This window comes from Cyprinus carpio, chromosome A24 (assembly GCF_018340385.1).
Source record: "Cyprinus carpio isolate SPL01 chromosome A24, ASM1834038v1, whole genome shotgun sequence".
Classification (NCBI taxonomy): Eukaryota; Metazoa; Chordata; class Actinopteri; order Cypriniformes; family Cyprinidae; genus Cyprinus; species Cyprinus carpio.
The window spans coordinates 9825080-9841223 of record NC_056595.1 but is presented as its reverse complement, the minus strand read 5'-3'; the positions used below and the strand labels follow the sequence as shown (position 1 = coordinate 9841223).

Below are 16144 nucleotides of genomic sequence, written 5' to 3'. Positions count from 1 at the left end.
GTTGTGATAGATTTGTGATAATTATGCTCTTAATATTCAAGGCAACTTTTGCCCCTTCTTCATATAGCTAATGCCTGTAGGCTGCAAAACTGCCCCTGTGGTAAAGTGCTGGGAGGTGCTCTGGCCACTTCCTCTTGTGCAACACTTCCTCCTATTGACAGCAGACTTCAGCTTTCCATTGTGCTTGCTGGCTTCACTCTCACCTCATGTCAGTGTAAACCATTTAGTGCTGTTTTTTTACAACCTGTAACCCTACTAAAGGTTGGTGCATAATGCTTCTGCATTGTTTGTGCTATGAACATGAATGATGCCTCAAATCATTAAGCTTGTTGAGGAGAGTGTTTTTATTATTTTTATTATCTCTGTTTTATTTGATTTTTGATTGGCAGATGGCAAGAAAGGTGAGGAAAAAACCTACCAACCACCAAGAAAAAAAACTAGGACTGTCCCTGACTGAAGATTTTTTTTTAGTCGACTAGTAGTCATTCATTTAAGCCATTAGTTGAATAATTGCATGTTGATTATTAATTTAATTATGAGCCTTTAATAGCCTATAACAGCATATTCCGTGCTCAAGGACATGCATAAATCTTGCCACAAAGCACTGCCAAAAGTATGACAATGAATGTGTCAGAAAAAATAGCAAGGAGGTATTTTAATTATTTATTTTTAAAAAAGCTAGTACTTTCTGGGTCAGTTTCAGGAAAGATGAAACTGACGATCCCGATTCACCATCTTTGCCATACCGTGGTCGTGCAATTAGAGAGAAATGCAAAAGTAGACATTTCAAGCTTTCTATAGATTATAGATTTATTGCTCATTTATTTTCCTAAGCCCCTTTCAACTATCCAGAACAACCTAGCAAACCTTAGAAACTCTCTTAAACCCATCCAAAAAACCCTAGCAACCACTTAGTGACAAACTACCAACCACCTAGCAACAGCTTGGTAACCACCTAGCAGCAACCTACCATCTAGAACACCCTAACAATAACCTATTGACATACCAACCAACTAAAACACTGGCACAACCATCCAAAAACATATTTTAGCAACCACCTAAAAAACACCAAGAACACCCTAGCAATCACCCAGCAACATAACCATCCAAACACCTTAGCCATCTGGCAACTATCCAGAACACACTAGCAACCACCTAGCAACAGTCCAGAACAGCCAAGCAATCACTTAGCAACAGCCTACCAATGGCCTACCAACCACCTTTAAACACCTTGGCAACAACCTAGCAACAACCTACTAGGGCTGGTCCAAATACCATTTTTTGAGCTTCGAAGCTTCGGTAGTAAACAACACCAATATTCGAAGCTTCGGAGGGAGGAGGCTGAACATGTTCTTCTCTCTAACAACGTGTCTACACCAGACGCGAGCGGCGCGGCGCGACAAAATACAATAGAGCCTATTATGCTGTCTACAGTGGATGCAGCGCACGCAGACTGCTGCTGTGTTCTATTTATAGTACTGACACAAATTTCAAATGATTTTCAACTATCACTTTGTCACGTCCGGTGTAGACACGGTGTAATAAAGGCAGAAATTTCTGTCTTGTTTGTCTGTTTGCATTTTTATTATGTCAAGAACCGTTCATCCAATCGACACGCATGGCGGGTGTGTTGCTGCGGACCCAAGGGAGTGCAGTGTCGCATTTTGGTGCAATATGGCCACGCGATACGTTCAGAATGAATAAACTTTTAATAAACTACAGAACAGCGCGAGCCAGAAGCGGCATGCCTCACGTGGGCAGGGCTTATATTCTCCGAGAACAGACACTGCACTAGTGATACAAATCACACAGGTCTGTAAAGAGCAATACTTTTAATATAGACAAATTATTATTAGGCTGGGCTACTGTATTTTTTTTTTTTTTTTTTTTTTATGACTGCCGTATACGCAAGTATTTTCCAAGCAAATTAAGTACACGTTTTTATCATGTGTAAAATTACTGATTAACATAGCGGATAAAAGCAGCTCGTTTTTTTTTTTTTCTTTACTCCAACAATATACTAAAGGCTTTCTACTTACAGAAGTAGTGCTGTTGTGGTAGGCCAGTTTCAAATCGCATATTTGGCACACTGCCTTTGTCTTGTCCTCACTCAATTTAAAGTGCTCCCACACAGCTGAGGTCTTGGCATTTTTGTCTTCTCTTCCAGATGAACTGAATCATGATGTTCACTCATGGGCAATTCATATTCAAGGGCGAATGAGAACCATTTTGCAGGGGATGCCAGGTGTTCAAAAAAAATTAAATAAATAAAAATAGAATATTCAAATCTCAAAATTTAAAATCGAATGCCAACCCACCGAACGAATACAACCTACCATTCTTGTCTGAATTACTTTGCAAAAGCTCAAAAAGAACAAATTTAAGTAATAATATTGCATTACAGGTAATTTAACATTTTATTATTTATTTTTTTTCGAACACCTGGCATCCCCTGTGAAACGGTTCTTATTCACCCTTGAATTTAAGTAATAAAATAACTTCCTAATGATCCTTATTTCCTCTTGCAAGTTTTTATTCATAATATTTATTAATGTACCTGTAATGCAATATAAAATGGCAATTTAGTTTTAGTTCAGCAAGACACTAAAGTCAACCAATGCTAAATTAATCAAAAACCACTTGCTCCATGTCATATACTGTACTTAATATAGTTTACTCAAAAATGAAAATTATGTTATCATTTACTCACCCTCATGCCATTCCAAATAAGAATTTCATATTTGAAACAAAAATAAAAAATATTTTTAATGAAACCTAAAAGATTTCTGTCCATCTATTCATACAGGCAAAAAAACAAACAAAAAAAAAAATTACCTATACAGGTTTGGAATGACTTGAAGATGAGTGAAAGATTCTTTCACTGAACTTTAATTGTTGAGTAAACTTTCTCTAAATCTGGATCAATTCTGAGCAGTGGGAAAAGAAACATAACAGGAATAGTCTGTATAAATGCTTACATTGACATTATCCTGACTGTTTGTAATGTTACTCTTTGTAAAATACACTTCACTTGAGAGATTTATGTCAGAAGGTCAGATAATGTTATCTCTGCTTGAACATGTGTCACATTTCCTCAAGAGATGGCATCATTTCATACCTCCTCAAACACATCGGAGGTGACTTCAAAGCTGTTTCTTTGCCACTGATACTGCAAATATGGCTATTTGCTTGTCTCACAATCTTAAATCAATCTAACAATAATCCCCAACATCAGACCTGAAGAAAAGCAGAAAAATGATGAACTGAGATCCAACATTGAGAAAATGCAACAGTGAACTCAACAAAGCTGATCCAACTATGAAGAAGAGTATGCCTAACCAGCTATGCTGTATGACGCAACTGCAAATTGGTTCAGTGGTCAAACAAACAATTTAACGAAATGGAACAGATAAAGATACAGTCTCAAATTTGCTGGCATTGCTGTGATGCTTTATATTTTGGCAACAAACCATCATTACAGGATATAACATGATTCTATCACATGCAGACAGAGAGATGAATATCTGAGGAAAGAAGCCTTCGGAGCAGCAGAGAAAGTTTTTATCTAACAGTTCCAAATCTGGTCTCAACAGACTACATATGACTTTCTCTGCTACAGTCACTACAATGCAACGTACAGAACACTGTTTGGCCCAATATTTGGTCAATATTGCAGATCCTTCATTTAGTCATGCATTAAACAAAAAATATAATTCTCTCCTATGTAGGCACAGACAAAGCAACTGGTGGGGTGGACTGGGGTAATTTATTATTTATAATGAAATAAATAATAAATTAATATGAATAAATAAATTTAAATAAATAAATGTTAAGTATTTAAATTACTATTATTTTATATTAAAGCTGTAAAATTACAGTACTTATATGAATGACTGTCTTAATTTCTTCATTTTCAAACAATAAATCAAACTTTTGGTTCAGAAAAGATGCAGTGTGCCCTTAAATCTTCTCTTTTGTTGAGAAGAGCTTCTCATTACAAGTATGGGAGGATGGTTGGTGCATGTTGCATTCCCAAATGCATGTTAAAGTGACATAATCAGAGCACATGCAGAGATGGAGTTTGCGGGGAGCAGCATTTACTGCAAACAGAGCTGCTCTAAAACACTGCAAACCACTGGTAGATAATAAGCTGCTCACGTGTAAGGACACAGTAACATGCTTCACTTTCAAACACATCGCATATTAAACCACATCCTTTGTAATTTGATCATCACACTAAGCCATTTCACTATGTAGATGTAGGGATGTAGATGAACAGCTCATGATTTTCATGCATGGGTCACTAGGTGGGAAAGTCTTGACGCTTTATCTTTTTAACAAAAATGCCAAGTTGGCATATTGGGTGTGTTGGTTAAGTTTTATGGGCTTGTGCTGTCGGAAACACAGTCTATCCTAATAAAAACACATTAAGGATGTTAAACATTAACCTTGCCATCATGCTTCCATACTCTGAGGTGAGGAAATGATCTTCTCAACATTTGCTGTGGCATACAAGTTGACCCAGGTTTCTGTAGCTGGCATCTAGTTAATTTTATCTAATCCACCTGGTTGGATTTTGAAAAGATTAAAAAAAAAAAAACACCTTATTATGAACTATTCAGCGAATGCATAGTGAACAAAATTACACTTTGAAAAGGCTGGTTTAAAGTTGCAAGAAGCTGGAGACACAAATGAACGCTCAACTGAGTTTAACAAGCCTGTTGATGTTCACTGGCCTAAATTGTAACAGATAAGCAAGGCATCCAGAACAAAATCAAAATATTATCTGACATTAGTTCAGAATTCCTAACAATGTTGAAGTAGAACAGCAGCAAACACCAGCGCTGCAGTCACTGCAATTAGCAGAGCAGTGGGAAATGCTAAAGTGCAATCGGGCTATCAGCTGGCCATTGTGTCGATGCTGTGAGAGCATGATGTACTCTGCAGGAGATATGGAGCTGCGCTTTGCTCACATTAGACTGGAAATCATTCACTGGACTGCCAGAGGCATAATGCAGATTACTCTTTGTAAGCTTTGCATGGATCGTCTTTTCTCTTGCATGTCGACAACACTACATGCATGCGTAGTGCAGTATATACATGTACTGTACACACATATTCTGAAGCCAAATAAACAGACAAAAACCCTATTCGGATGGACTAGTTCTCCAGGGGGTCATTAGAGAAACTTGTGTTTCTCAGACGTGCTTTGCGATTTTAATCCGTCCGAATCTGCCAAGTCTGTTTTTCTCACACAACCTCTGTAATAATTCCAGGCCAAATTACCTACACTGTTAGACATTTTAACAGTATTGCCAGTAAGTTACTGTAATTAATATTTACAGTATCATAACTGTATTTTAGTTTTACAGTAACTTCATGGTACTGTACCCATACACTAATACAGTGCAATTACTGTAAAATAAAATCCAAGTCATAAGTATACTACTGCAATTTATTAATTTGAATATAGATTTCATTAGGAATCATTTTATTTTTATCCTACATACGTACTAATGACATTCAATTAAAACAGACACAATTATTACAAAATATAAAATTCTTTATTTAAAACATTGCATATATATCACTTCAAAATACACAGTCTTCCAATACTGGAACAGTGCATCTTCACCATTTCTCCTGTCTTAGGACTTTTTTCAGTGCATTCACTGCACATACAGTACAGTAACAGTAAAAAGAACAATGAAAATTGTCATGGAAAACAACAAAGACAGAAACAAAAATAAAGTTCACACACTGACTACATTGCCTAAAACACACACACACAAATATATATATACTATATATATATATAATATATATATATATATATATATATATATATATATATATATATATAATTCTTTATGAATAATAAGCTTGTTTACTCATAGGGACCTAACAAAATTTTTCCTTAAGGTTAGAATTTACTGGTATTATAATTGTGGGGACATTTGGTCACACACAGTTTATAAATATGCATTTTATTTTCTGATTGAACTGTTACTGCATACATAGGATATAAAGGGTGTGTCAACAGTACCCACTTTAACGCCTTGAATATTTCACAAAATGCTATGTTATCCTGTGTTATGCTATCATGTTAGAAAATATGTCCATTAATAATAGACAGTTGAAATATCACAAATATAATTTTTTAAACAATTTCCATAGCATGTGTATACATGGGACTTTTAATCTATTATCATAATACTGTACAGCTAAACAGCATGTGATGCAATAGGACACCTGTCTGGGTACAGTTGATACACTACGTCTCAACCGTACCCCACTGACATTTTTCTCTAGATTATGCAAAGACCTTACATGGCACATATCATAAAATATGTCTATTTTTAGAGCACACAGTAGCGTTTGCAATGATATACGTAAAGTCTAACAGTCATAAAAGGCTAATAAACTATTTATTGTGGAAGGGACATGGTGAAATGAAAATCTTATCTTGGGGAGAAAAAGAGAAAAAAGAAAAAAAAAAACTTTTGCCAATATCTTTGGAGTGGAAAGACGCCTTTCAAATTTTCCAGGATCAAAGAGAATGCTAATACACGTGTGGAGAAAAAAAATAAAAATAAAAATCACGTCTCAGGGTTCCTGTGCACACAAGTTATTTAAAGTGTTTCAACTGTACACATGTCCCAAATGTACTCAGTCTACCCCAATGGTTGCCCCCTCCACCATGTTTAAAGATTATGACCCGCCCAACTCGGAAACTATTTCTGAATTTCCCAGTAAGAAAATATGACTTAAGAGGCATTCACGTCTCATATCTGATTAGGAAACTCGTATTTAAGATAATTCCGATAGCACGTGAAGGCAGCATTAATACTGCACACATTTTCGATGTGTTTGAATCACGGCAAAGAAATAAAAAAATAAAAACAAAAGTCAGATCACGTAAAACTGTTAAGACTCGCTACTGTAATCTCAGCGTCAGGTAAGATTACTCACCTTCACTTCTGCACTCAGTTACGTAATGTTTTAATTACATACAGTCAACCCAACATTTATTCGGACACCTTCAACATATCTCACACTATTACAGTTTATTAGCTATAGTTTGGTAAAACTGTGTTAACCTGTGTCAGAAAAAATTCATCTTGATAATGTCAGATAACACTTAAGCAAAACATGGTCAGGTCAAAGGTCAAAGAGTAAATTTTTTTTGTTTAACTGGTAGTCCACTGTATGAAGAATTTTGGGGTACAATGTCACAGTTTACTTTATTTTGCTATCCTGACTTGTACATAAATGAACTATAGTGTCCTGCACCCACTAGCAAAACAAATATCAAAACTTATATCTGGTTTCTGAATAATTTTTGTTTTTTTACTGTATTGTACCTATACAAAATTTAAATGTGGTTTTACTACCAAAAAAAAAAAAAAAAAATTAAAAAAACAACAACAACATGGTTTTTATAGTAGACCTAGGATAACCACAAATTAACTATGGTTTTGCTATACTAAACATAGCTTAACCATGGTATTTGTAGTAAACTGTGGTTATACTAATGGTAATAATTCCGGATGACAATACACAACGCACGCATGCAGAGCATGTGATCTCTGCAATGCCCACATGTACAAAATAGACCCTCCCACCTCTGTAATAAACATGGAGATGCTAGTTCCATCTGAATCAATATGTGGAATCACAGACGTCAGGTGATAAGAACTGTAACTCAAACATTGTTTAAAAAATTAGTCCCGTCCGAATAGGGCTTAAGTGTTATTATTAGTAGCACTGTATGTTCTATATTGAAAACTGAGACAAAATCTTTTATAATCCAAGAGAGATGTGGAAATTCACAAAAATTAACAAGTAACAATTTTTACTGTTAATATATAAATAACCTACTGTTTTCTGCACTTCAACTGACAAAAACATATAGAATTATGTCAAAATGCCCATTTTTGGTGAGTGACCCCATAAAAACCCTAAAATGAGATACAGTTTGGAGAAAATAAAACTTAACCAATGATTTAAGTCAAAGGACAACATGAAATCATATAATATGACCCCTTTAATAAAGACATCAGTAGCACTGTTGATTTCAATGATACTGGCCTTCATCAATAATAGGCTGCCATTAAAAATATGTGTAGTTATATATATGTAGTTCTACATTCACTTGGAAATTCAAAGTAAAATTATGACAATATAAGATTAATATGCGATTAATCACGATTAATTACAGAAAAGTGTGATTTTTTTTTTTTTTTTTATGACAGCATTAGTTAAATTACAGACAGAACCATAGACAGACACATTCAATAATGTCACATTACAAAGTGAAAATTCATGCAAATAGTGTTCTAAACACAGAGCCACACCAAATACATTTTTGTGTTATGCTAGCTTAATGAATCATCGCCATTATTGCATAAGCTCATTCCTGTGGATGACTTTATAATCATCATCACTTGATCAAGACTGGCAATGCTGTGTTACTATGGCAGCTGCTAAGATTATGACACTCTGAAGGCCTTATTTGAATTTAGAATTGAGAAACACAGAACATAAAGTTCTTGGAACGTCACCAAGGCAACAGCTCGGAACCCTTGCCGTGAGGGGCTGGAGCTCTTGGAGAGGAAGGGGATCATGAAACCCTTCATTCGAAAGAGTTAAGCTAATCACTCTGGAAATGGACTGGTTTACTGAGTGAGTGCAGCAGGAGGCAATTTATTAGCATAACACAGGGTTGGCAAAGTGACAATATAATTAGTGGTGTTTGCAAAGGCAAACATCTCTCTTCCTCATACTTAAGAGTTAGGGGGTTGTTCTAAATCCTTACAGTCAAACTTTGGTACACAAATAACTCAGCGCTACGCTAGAAGCATCAAATAAAATCATATGGATTTTTGAAAAGAGGTGCAATTAATTAAATCAATTGAATTTACAATTTTCATGTAGTGTATGATAAATCAAGTGAATTAAAACCCATACATGACACTTACAGTGGTCTGGATTGGTTTTGACTTTGTCACTCTGAAATGGAAGTAGTGAAAATCTTTACATAGCCCACATATAGAAAACAGACTGATTTTTCATTTTATGACTTTTGATTTTAACTTTAAAGTACCCTTATTATGCTATTTTAAAGCTTTCTAATTTAGTTTTGGAAGTCTCGTACAAAAGGTTAAGCCTACATGCATACAAGGTAAAAAAAAAAAAAAAAAAAAATTGCCTATAACTGTTCATGCAAGGTTCCAGTCCCTCTAAAATCCTCTTTTCCAAGAGCGTACACTGCTTTGACTGGTCAGATGGGATCAACTAAATGCTGGATTTTCAAAAATATGTGAAGTTCACAATATGGACTCTGTTGCAGTAAACTTGCATGACTTTATTGTAAAAATGATTTATTAGTTGCATGCCGGGCTGTTATGGGGCATCGACTTTAGATTTTCTAGACTGTAAACATGATGCTGGATGAAACGGACTGTGACTAGTTGCTTTACATGTCTGTCAGACACCCTCTTGGGCAGTCAGGGCAAGCCAATGAAAGTTGCCTGGTCCAGACCTTCTGCCATCTGGCTACGCGAGGCTAAATGAAAAGTAACATCCAAAAAAACATAGGGGAACTTTAAACAATTACCAGCAACCACCCAGAATACAGGGTGTAGCACTAGCAACTTAACAACAAAAAAAACTACTCAGACATACATTTAAAAAAAAAAAAAGACGATGAACAAATTTTGTTCTAAAGATAAGTATGTTCCTTATTATTTAGTTTTATTGCTAGGTGCAATAGAGAGGATAAAACATGTTGGAGAGTTAAGGGAACAGGAGTGGCAAATGATGCAAGCTGGATTCAAACTTGTGTAACACACTTTAAGAGTTAACACTGCTAGGTTATTACAGCAACAGATTTTTTTTTCCTTCAACAGGATTCTGTTCAGTGCAATCCATATCTTGCCTATATAAAAGAGTTAGGCTATCTTTATAATAATTTTTATTTATAATAATAATAATAATAATAATAATAATAATAATAAAAATAAAAAAAAAATCAGGGAGCTGAAATCATTTGCAAAAATAGTTTTTCCCTCTCTCTGTCTGCAATTCTGAGAACAACAATACAGATGATATTTGCAAACACGTACTGTATATGAAATGGAAATGAAAAATCAGGGTATAATCTTTTTTCTCATCCAGCATCATAGGCACTGTTAAAAGAATAACTTTGTAATAGGGCAGATGTCAGATTTTTTTAAGGCAGATACACTTTTAGGGTGCATACTTTTAGTGTTGCCTTTGTTTCCAATTCTTGAAAGGTCCAATCCTTGTTCATTGTAATTGCATGGAAAAGAGCAACCAGTACATTACACAATTTTTTTACCCCAGGGTAGAAATAGTCATACCAGTTTGGAAGAACATGTGGGTGAGTTAATGATTACAAAAATGTATATTTTTGGTGTACCATCTTTTTAAAAGCAGAAAGTACACACAACTACACAGCCCTAAGCCTACACTAACGGTAGGCACTTATTTACTCAAGACAGACCTTGTCTAGAAGACAACAAATACAGAGGAAACTGAGTGCAGTGGGTGGTTGAGTCATCTAACGACATTCCTTACTGCCTCACAATTACTGTATTTACCCCCCACACCCCTAGTGCTGTCTATTTGCCTTGACCCACACTAAAACAGTATGGGGAGATGGTTACTATTAGTGAAGATGAAATTGAGGAGGTTGATGAGACAGCATGGGTTAGGGGCAAGCTGACATAGCACAAACAAGCACAGCTGACAGCTGACGAAAGAAAGAGTGAGTAGAGACACTCTCACACACGGTATCCATAACTGACTAATATTTTACAAAACAAAGAGCCCCTTTTGAATAACGATACTCTATATTTCTTGCACAAAGCATTTGGGACTGAAGAATTGTTCTCCTCCAGAACCTGGGTTATAGTGGCTCAAAAAAAAAGAAAATATATATTTTTTTAGAAAGCAATTCACAAACATCTCCCCAAAAGCACTACACTCACAACCATAAAGACAAAGCAACTGATTCCATAGAACCATCAGTGCTGTTACACTAATATTTAGTTAAGTGAAAATGATACAGTTGAAATACATGTTCTCTTGGATGGACTTGTGTTATGGCAAATCAATCTCAATACATTTGGTCAGTGTTAAAAACAAGCATTTAACAATAAGTGGTAGGCGATATGATCAAAATCTTATTTGACGATATGAGTAATTTAAGACATCACTGAATTTTCACAATGATCAAGACCAATTGGGATACTTCAGCAAAAACTAATACTAGGTTATCTAATGTAAATTAAAGTCCTTAAACAATTATTGAAGACAATAAGAATACAAAAATAACAAAGAAGCTAATTACAAATAAAAAGGACAATACAGTATAACAGAACAAATGTTTTTATATATACACACATATACACAGTATAAATGATATAGTTCAGTAATATCACAAGCAAGAGTGCCGTTTTCCTGAATATTAGCATGTGAGCACGATCGCAAATGTGATACTAATTTTATGCAACAGTTCGACAAACGAGAAGTTAAAATTGAGTGAGTTACATTTAAGACACAAAATTGTCTGTTCTGTTTTGTTTTTTCGCCAACTAAATTTGTCAACATCGCACACCTCTAATGCTTATTAAAGCTGAAAGGTAATTCAGTCAAGAGCAGTGAAAGATTTTCTCTTTTTCTTTTATTGTTTGATTAAGATTAAGGACAGACAGCAGTAGGTACAGTATTAGGCTGCTGTCACTTTAAGACCCAATGCAATATACACATCCGATTCACTCCCAACAGTTTCCAGTCACTTATGACTTAAGCAACTGTGTTTGAGTGAATACTCCCCAAGGTTTTTTTTTTTTTAACATATCTTTGTGTGTATTTGACCCTATAGGCACCCACCCAAAGCCCAAATGCTTGTCCACGGTCTGCTCCATTTCGGAGTGCACACACAGAAAGCCACCTGGGGAACAGTGTTTTTTAACTCTTTTTTTTTTATTATCAAGCACAACCCGCAGTTTAGCAATAGTAGATTGCATTTTACGCCGATCACTGATTTAGACATTAAGTTTGGGTTTTTAATGGACAAATGAAATCGCAACTGATGTGATGGAATGGCAGGTACACTAGAAGGGGTAGGCTAGAAGGGGTAACTGGACTGCATGACTTTAATGTCACCACCAGACACTTCTTTCAATTTTAAATTAAAATCAACAAGTTGGAAAGTCTGAGTTAAAAAATAAAATGCAAGCACATAAGAAAAAAGACAACAGGGTTTTAAAAAGGGACTATTGTGAATTCTCCTGTTCGGTGTGATAAACATCTCTAAGTCCCATTTGGCATTTTATTAGCAACCACTTTTTTAAATGTAAATGCTTATTAAATGGATGTGTTTTATGTCATAGAACAACAAAACATGAAAATATCTTGAGCTTGCATTAACCACAGGCATTTCAACTCATTTAAACGTTCTCCAGCACTACTGGATGACATAAAAAGGGAGCAAATAGTAATAGGAGTAACTTGCGTTGCTTACAAATGTACATCTAGAGTAGGATGTGTAGCACATTGTGTGATAGGGTCCTTTTGAACATAGGTTATTATATTAGCCAGATAATTTGCAAGACAACGTGACATAAATCTGCAACCCTCTATAATGAGAGTATTTTCACTCACCAAACACTCTGACTGAGCGCTTCAGAGTCATCTGAAGGGGTCTTGATTATAAGTGAGCTGCACACTGCACAGTTGACACAGGAATTGTCACTTGCACTATCAAGTTTATAAACTGCATTTTTTTCTTTTTAATTCTTGCCAGTGTTTAAACCATTCAACCCTTGCACACTTTCCTGGAGACTGTGCACACATGCACACTTGAAGTGCACACACATAACAATGCCAGGTTCACATTACTTTGTTTGCAGTGCGTAAGTGGTGCGTATTTTTTCCGCACTTATGTTAATGCATTAAAGCGTTCACACTGCACTCACGGTTGCGGTCTGGCAGTGTGTTTAGGAGTGGTGCGTCAGTAGAAGTGCAGAGATTGTTTCCGCAAAGGGTCTATTTTTTGCTATGCTCAACGCGCTGAATTAAAGTAACAGCACATTGTTTGCGGTAAATATGAACATGCATTGACACAAAAATGTAGTAATAATTACACCTTAAATGCATAAAATTATAGTCTACTGTGTTTCATAGCCAAGGCTATGATTTTTTGGCTAGGTTTAAAGGAAAAGAGCACTTTTTAAATAAACCAGGCAATAATTTTAAAGTTCTTAATTAAAGTTCTTTAGAACTGCAGGATTGCTTTTAATAAAGATTTAAATGCAAAAGAAAAGGCAGTAGAGCTGATGGTTTCTGTCAATGGTAAGTTTTAAATTAGAATGTTTGTGATAAATGTAAGAAAAGTAGTTTAAATGTTTTACTTTAGCAATTTAATATATAAATCTAGAAGTAAATGCAAAAGTAAAAAGCATTGAATAATTGATGAAATTTTGTATTACTGTACTGTGTAAAAAAATGTTTGAAAAGCATTTTGAGTAACAATGTTTGGATTTTAAATCAAAATAATGGATAAATGTTGTGTTTGTGGTAAACAGCCACAGATCAGGAGCAGACTCCTGTGTGAAAGCACAGTCCGTGCTGCTTCTGTACCACACATGGGCTACATACGCACTGCAAACAGAGTATGTGTGAACCTCACATACAGCTCACAAAATCAGGCTTGCGCTGTGTAAGCTATTGTGCAACAATTACACGATTGTAAAAACAAATACAGTGCATGATCAAACATTTAGGTGAGATAAATATATATTTTTGAAAAATGACAAAAAAAATGCCCTTGCTCCACCCATCAAATGAAAAAAAAAATAGACTCACAAAGTCACCTAAGAGAGGAATTAATTTTCAAAAATGAAATTCAGGCCCTGAATAAATGTCTAAAAATCTTGATTGGCTCATTACTATAAACGGTATCAGTGATCGGCTCGGCAGATACTGCTTTCTGTTATCGGCCTCAAAAATCCTGATAGGAGCACCCTTATATTTTTATTATTATCTTATCAGTTATCATTATTTTTTTCCTTTTTATTTATAGAAACACTGAATGATCAACAATATCTTAAGCACCAACACCAGTCCTAAGTTCAGATAAAACAACAATTATGCATTCATATACCAAGTTTTAATTCTAATTATTTAAGTTCTAACATTAAATAATGCTTGATTTTCATAATATTATATTATAATGCTTGACTGAATGATAAGAGTGTACTTCCAGAAATTAAAAAAGCTGTGCTATTTTATTTTACAAACATAAGCTTTATTGCGTTAATCCGTTCCTGACACCTTGGCATTATTATATTACATATACATATATACATATATACATATATACATATATACATATATATATATAATGCCAAGGTGTCAGGGACGGATTAACGCATGGGCCAAGTGGGCACATGCTCAGGGCACTGGACCAGAGGGGGGCCCAGCCGAAATTACCGCTACTCCCGGAACGCAATTTACATTACATTTACATTTACATTTAATCATTTAGCAGACGCTTTTATCCAAAGCGACTTACAAATGAGAACAGTAGAAACAATCAGATCAACAAGAAAACAACAATAAGGTATACAAGTGCTATGACAAGTCTCAGTTAGTCTAGTACAGAACACGTAGCCAGGGTTTTTTTTTTTTTTTTTTTTTTGAATATGATAGACAAGAAAAAGAAAAAGGTAAGTACTAGTATTAGTTGGTTAATTTCAGCCATGGCCCCTCAGATTTTTGAGGCAAGTGGATTTTCAATGCAGCTTCCAGAAGACAAAAAAAAATGTCATATTATATTTTTTAATATTTGATAAATGATCACACCGGTGTGATTAGATGGTTCAGTGTGGCACATCATTAGCTGCTAAATTCAAATCTGCGTTCGCACAACTTCAACTTCGCTGGCTAGCACGCGTTTGTAGCTACAGCACTGCCCATTATAACCAATCACACATGAATCAATCAATCAATGTTGAGTTAAATGGCAAAATCTAAGATGATGGCTAACCACAGATTAGTAAACCTTTTCTTTTGGGCAAAAAGGGAAATGTGGAGTCCTGGGGTGGATCATCTAAAATCAGCCCTCCTCAGCCCTCAAATCTCAAGCATGCAAGAGTCATGAGCTGACTAATGAGGCAAAAACATGCTTGACTCATATCCTCTTTTAGCCCTGTGCACACACACCTCAGACATCACCAAAACCAAGCAAATTCTCACTTAGCAACAGCAAGACCGCACTAGAATTAGCCATCTATGCTGCTTATAGTCAGCTCTATTTAAAACATGTCCCTCATGCTTTCTGACTGAGAGCAGAGAGTCTAGTATAACTCTTCTGCTTCACTGAAGACTGGCATGTTAAAGGCAACAGATGGATATTGTTGGGTTTCCTTCCCAACTGTTGCCAAGTCATCTGTGTCGGTTACCATGTTCAGCCATCCTCACCATGGAAACAAGAGGGAGGGGACGCAGTGGGCACACAATATATGTTGAGTGTCAAAGTGACAGTTGAAGCAAAAGCTAGAAATGGGCTCATTGCTGCTGAACAAAAGAAATAACAGAATTGCGATTTAATTTAATTTCTCATTTTGTACATTTCAGCAGGTCTGGCTTTTACAAAATTATTATTCTGAATATTTATTTATTTATTTATTTTACAGTCATCAAGCACATGGTTTTAAGTACCAAATGTGTGTCAAAGTGGTGTATGTTTTCAGTTCTATTTAACACTTAACAATTGAAATGTTAAAATCCTGAAGTGGAAATCAAGTGTAAAATCACACTGCTCAGCTCAAAGGTTGGCATGTAAAGACATGACATTAAGAAAGTTCGACATTAGGCCTACATGCTGCTGCAAGACAGAGTACACAGAGAGATTACCTGAGTTGGCATGTAAAGACATGACATTTAGAAAGTTAAAGAAAAAAAATATTTTGAGGCTTAACAACACACAATGGTTAATATTATAACACAAAAAAAATATTTTAACATTAAATAATTTTTTAAAAAAAAAATATTATAACTTTTATTTATTTATTTATTTTATTATATTATTATTTATTTATTTTTTAAGTAA

At 35.2% G+C, this 16144-nt stretch overlaps 1 protein-coding gene across 2 annotated transcripts in view; it reads right to left on the bottom strand.

The window, feature by feature from the left end:
* LOC109048956 (CYFIP-related Rac1 interactor B) overlaps window positions 1-16144 on the bottom strand; it is a 62222-nt gene that overhangs the window by 39136 nt on the left and 6942 nt on the right. The gene's annotated exons all lie outside the window — the stretch shown is intronic.